Below are 6,562 nucleotides of genomic sequence, written 5' to 3' on the forward strand. Positions count from 1 at the left end.
TAATTGTTCCTACGAACCTTACCTAAGGATCATCGCCTACATTGCATAGAGAGTACTATTCCGGGGATTACTCCCTCAATATGTGTCTAGCAACATTTAGGGTATCATCGCATGATTACACAACCAAAACATCACCTGGACTTGTAAATCATGATAAGGGTTAGTCTATCATCGCATGAATACGTAGCCACAACATCGCCTGGACTCGTACTTCATAATAAGGGTTAGACTATCATTGCATGAATACGTTGTTACAACATCGCCTGAACTCGTAATTCATCAACTACAAGTTACTAGCCTGCTGGTGTTTCCACGGGGTTGTCTATAATAGTCTGCGGTCGCCATCTATACTCTGGTAGATGAATACATCTCCATATTGTTGGACAAGGTTGTAGTATCCTACATCACCGATTCATAATCACCAATCTATCATCACCTTCCTATCATCACCTACCTCTCATCATCACTCACCAACTATTTCAGCTACCCATGTTTTATCCCAACATATTTGTAGATATAAAATAAATATACAGTTTAAATCATTTAAAACATGTATAAATCATTCATCCAGCATAGACAACAAGTATTCCAACAATATGCACACATAGCACGTAATTTATATTAAAATACTTCATATCTATGTGTAAGATGAAAGGGACCATGCACTCACTTGAATAGGTGGTGACTCAGCACTCGGACAGCGCTTCGATACTCTCAAAACGATATTCCTTCGATAAAACCTAGTACCAGCACCACTAGGGTTTAGTCTAACGATAACCGTGACTAATTAATAGTCTGAATATTAGTATTATTATATAAGCGTTAAAGAACACTCAATATAACTCATAATAATAGCCTAAATACTCATTATAAGTTCCTAATAATGTTACTATATTAAAACATAAGCTATACTAAAGATAGCGTAGGCATAGCTCACTTACAGCGGATTTTTCGCAAAACCGGGCTTCGCTGGAGCAGCGTTTCCGAGCCGAAAGACCCTTTTTCTCAGGACTCCGGGAGCCTCGGGGCTTCCTTCGGGTGCTAGGGGGTTTACCTAGGCTTTAGGGAGGGTTTGGGAGGCTAGAGAGAGAAACTAGAGAGAGAAAGAATGTTAGAGAGGTGTGAAGAGAAGTGAATGCCCGACACCTCTATTTATAGGAGGCCTGACTGGTGGACTCGCCGATTCTGAGTCATGACTCGTCGAGTTGGTCCATGTGGTGGCCTTCTGGTGGTGCCACGTGTCCAATTCTGGTGGTGCCACGTCACCCCCTATTGCGTATCAGCCTTCAAACTTAGAAAAATCATAACTTTCGCATACAAGCTCTGTTTTAGACGTTCTTTATATCCACGCGTAGGTAAAATCAAGATCTACCACTTTCGTTTAGACTCCGTCGGCTAATACTCGATCGATCTCAAATTTAACAGTAGGAGGCGTTTAGACTGTTAAATGACCGCGAAGAGTTCATAACTCCTTCATACGGACTCCGTTTTCATCTGTCTTTTTACCTTTGAGTTCCTATTAATGAGATCTTCAACTCTCATTTAGGTCACGTAAGCCAAAAACCGCTCGAACTAAAATTCGAGTTTCAGGTCGTGCACTGCTAAGCCGACTCTTAGAAAAATCATAACTTCTTCATACGAAGTCAGATTTGGGCGTTCTTTTTATCGATGTTCTTAGTTTAACATATTCTACGACTTTTGTTTAGATTTCTAAGGCTAAAAAGTCTTCTATCGTAAATTCACTATTTACGTCTCCCGGTGTCGTGCCGGTTTTGCCGTAAAACTTCGGCGGGCCATAACTTCTTCGTTATAACTCGGATTTTGGCATTCTTTATATGTACGGAAAGCTTGAGACATATTCCACAACTTGGTTAAGATTATTTATTCTAAGTAATCTTTAGTCAAAAAGTCATTTTCGACCCCTATTGCCTCTAAATTGACTAGCCCGGATCTACGGGCGTTACAGAAGAAATGTGTGAAAAAGTCGGAAGGGTTCGCATCCCTTTTATAGGAACCAGCCTTGGTCTATGCTGGGCATTCCTACGAGGGTACGTGGGGCGTATCTCGCACGCAGGGCGTTCCGGCCTTACGTTGCGCGTTCGTACAACCACTTGTCCGAGCCTCCTTGGTGCGACGTGGTCCTTCTGAAACCAAGCGATTCCGAACGCGGGGCGTTCTCTTCTTTTACGTGCTGCGTAGCGAGGCAGCTGTCACCCATACGAAGGGAGGCCTTGGTCAACAACCGACGGCCCAGATGCGGCCACGTCATCCATCTCGCATCAGATTTCGCAATTTGCACAATCAACTTTAAAAAATCGTAACTTTCTCATACGAGCTTCATTTTCGACGTTCTTTATATCCATGCGAAGGTGGGAATGTACTCTACAACTTTTGTTTAGACATCATTGGCTAATTTTGACTCGATTTTAAATTTTATATTGTTAACGGGCCGGGACATGATTGGTGCGTTAAATCCTCGTAACTTCTTCATCCGACATCCGTTTTTGCCCATCTTTTTCTCGTTACGCTACTTTTAATGAGACCTTCGATTCTCGTTTAGGTCGTGTCGGCCAAAAACCGCTCGATCTAATGTTCGAATTTCGGGTTGTACATTGCTAACTCGAAACTTCGAAAAATCATAACTCCTTCATACGAAGTCTGATTTGGGCGTTCTTTTTATCGATGTTCTTAGTTTAACATATTCTACAACTTGTTTAAGATTATTTATTCTAAAAAGTAATTCGTTGAAAAGTCGTTTTCGACACTTATTGCCTCTAAATTGACTAGCCCGGATCTGCGGGCGTTACAATTATCTCCCCCTTAGGATGATTACGTCCCGGAATCATCAACGAAAAAGGGTCATATGATGACTCCATACGTTATCTCTTCATCCTAGGCAATAATTATAACTTCTATATTCCTTCTTAGACTTACTGACTGTAATCAGTACTTGATCGTGCACTTGCTCTCTACCTCAGGTTAGACTCCAAATAAGGACATATCATCATGTGATGCACGTTTACACTTAGGTCACTTATAGTTAAATTCTGGAATTGGAATATGCCTTCCTTCATGGTCTAATGTGATATAATCACATTTTAACATGTAGCATTTCTAGGTACTAACATCTTTAACAACGAGCGTGATACTTCTATTGATCGCTTTGATTTCAATCTTTTGGTTTAAGTTGGACACTACATCAAACTTGGTTCTCTGAACTACGTAACCTACTCATCGTAGTCAGACTCTATGTGATATGACCACTAGGGTCGGGATAATAACAATCTTCTTAGTCTTTACCGAAACAATGGTAACAACATACTTGAATAAAACGAAATCATTTACTAGCTTCTTGGTAACCTTGTGACTTTCCCTGATCCAAGCGTGAGTCCTGTGCTTCCGGTAGTATATGCTTTTTCTACCTTTCACACCTACTCATACTCGTCCCAAGTATTGTCTCGCAGTTTTCCAAGTCACTATATAAGAAAATCACATATCAGTTTAACGTATCATATAACAAAACAAAGGTTTTATTATTTCTTGAAACTATTACATAGGTGTTCAAATTCACCCTAGACTATGCCTCTAATAGGCTACATCATACGATACTATGGCTACTGCATAACTTGATCTTCGGATATGAAGTCCTCATCCTTGATTCTTCGCATGGTTTTTCGCTTCGTCGAGGATCATGTGGAATGCCCTTGGCCTCGATGGCGTTTCTGGTCTTGCTGCTTTATTTTTCTTTGGACAATTCTTTGAAAGATGCCCCCTTCCTTACATTCATAACACAACCTCTTGTTGGATGTACACTCATTGGCGTAATGCCCAGACTTTCCACACTTGAAACATGTCACCTCCTCGCCGCATTTTCCAAAGTGTTTCTTCTTGCATTTATCACACCATCTTGCTTCACCTCCTCATCCAGGCTTTGAGAATTTGCTCTCCTTGTTGGACCTTGAAGATCCCTCAAACTTCCGCTTCTTTCCTACCTTATCTTTTTCTAGAACCTTTTCTCTTATCTGGGCCTCTACATTCTTAGCTGCCCTAACAACTGTTTTCAAGGTAGTTGCCATTTTGACCATTGGGCCAAAGTCAGTGGGTAATCCATTAGCAAACCTATCAATCTTGGAGAGTTTAGTAGGCACCAAGTAGGGAAATAGCTTCATCCTCTCCGTGAATGCGGTGGCATACTCATAAAACACTCATCTTCCCTTTCTTCGGGTTCTAAAACTCGTTGTTCAGGTCTATCAGATCTATCTCTGAGTAGTACTGCATTTTCAACTGTTCCAAGAACTCTTCCCATGACATCCTTAAGGCTTCTCCTCGTGGCATCATATCTGCCAATAGCTTCCACCAGCTCAAAACTCCAATTTTTAGTTGTCTTACAGCGAAGACGGTCTTCTGTTTCTCGCTAGAGTCGCAGCTCTCAAACACCATCTCCATCTCGGAGATCCAATCCATAATCTCAACAGGCTTTGGGCTTCCTGAGAGAGTTGGTGGTTTCGCACCCAAGAAATTCTTGTACATTCGCCCATCCTTGTCGTTTCTCCTCTCCAGGCCATCCCTTTGATCACCTTGAGTCCCCACTTGAATCACTTGGTGGCTGTAGTTCCCTTCCTCCGATTGCTCGGGAATCAGCTCGGGTTGCTCAGTGGGCATAGTAGGTTCGTCCCTATTCAGCATCCGCCTCATTTCTTCCCTTTGTTCAGCTAGCATATCCCGAATCATGGCTTGAACTCCAGCCATGGTGACTGGCTCAGGTGCAACTTCTTCTACAATAGGTATTTGCCGAGCCACTGGGGTTGGTTCCTATTCTCATTTGCATTCACGTTTCCACTACGGGTCCTTGACATCTTGATCTATACACCGAATAAGGTGAATCTATACCGTTACTTAGGATTGACGTTTAAATCATCCTTGTCACTCCGAAACGTTTACATGCTAGTTCTAATATCGTAGTCGTACGTTTAGAATCCTAAACACGTAAGGTTTCCAGATCCGGTCGGTAACAGACCATAGATCCGAATAAATAACAGCATATAAGGCATAAAGCATTTAGCATATAAAAGCATTTTAGGCATAATTCCTAAAATAATCTAGTACTCACACCTCACAATCATTGCTTAGCATTCTAAGCTTAAGTCAAGAAATAAATCCATATTCCTAGTTCGCTTAAACTAATGCTCTGCTACCAACTGTGACATCCCCAAAATCACGACCAGAAAAGACCAATTTTGTTTATGCTTTATAAAAACCAGAGTACTTCATTTTATAAAAATGTTGCGGAATTTGTTCCTAGAAAAACATGGTAAATACGTTATTAAAACATTTTTGAAGGAACGTATTCATTTCATTTTAAAACGTTTGGGATGTCATCGTTAATACACAAACATAAGCATAAACAGAACTTACAATTACTTATACTAGTGATCTACATCTCTTTAAATCTCTCAGTGTAATGTCAGTTCATATCAACACCTGTGATATAAATAAACTGAGTGGGTCAGGTTGGGAAACCTAGTGAGTACATAGGGTTTTCAACCCACAATAATATAATTATTATGTTTAAACAATCAAACAATCAACCCAATTACCCATCCCCATTATCTTCTTTAGTCTTAAGGATCTACCCTAAGAATCAGCTATTCCTCGTTTATTTATTCCTTAGGAATCGACACGAAGTCCATCATTACCAAGCCTTATAGAATATATCTGGTGAACATGTAGTCCGAAACATCTGGTAAACCCTTAGTTCAAAAGTAACTAGTGAACACACTTAGTTCAAAATACCTAGTGAACACACTCAGTTCAAAGATACGTAGTGAACACACTCAGTTCAAAAATACCTAATGAGCACCTAGTTCAAAAATACCTACAGGTTACGAGCCTGCTATCGTTCCACTGGACCGTCTAGTATCGTCCATAGTCGTCATCTATACTCCACTAGATGACTGGATCACTGACAACACTAAGGTCTCCCATCGTGTTATCACAAAACAACTATTTCATCTACCCATGTTTTACCCAACACATTTTGTAGATATAAAATACATATATACACTTTAAACCATTTAAAACATGTATAAAAATCTTTCACCCAGTATAGACAGCAAGTATTCAGACAATATGCACACAGAGCACGTAATTTATATTAAAATACTTCATATATATGTGTAAGATCAAAGGGACTATGCACTCACCTGAAAGGTCGTCACTCAACACTCGGACAGCACTTCGATACTCTCAAAACAATTTCCTTCGATAAAACCTAGTATCGATACCACTAGGGTTTAGTTTAACGATAACCGCGACAAGCTAATTAGTCCGAGTATTATCAAGCGTTAAATATACTCGATATAACTCATAATAATAGCTCAAATAATTATTTTAAGGACCTAATAACATTCCTATAATTATTTGAAAGCTATATTATAAATTGCGTAAGCATAGCACACTTACAACAAATTTTATCGAAAACCGGAACTTAATTGGTGCAGCATTTCGAAACCGAAAGACACTTTTTCTCGGGACTCCGGGAGCCTCGGGGCTTCCTTAGGGT

The sequence above is a fragment of the Lactuca saligna genome, chromosome 1, assembly GCF_052625555.1.
Source record: "Lactuca saligna cultivar CGN05327 chromosome 1, ASM5262555v1, whole genome shotgun sequence".
NCBI lineage: Eukaryota > Viridiplantae > Streptophyta > Magnoliopsida > Asterales > Asteraceae > Lactuca > Lactuca saligna.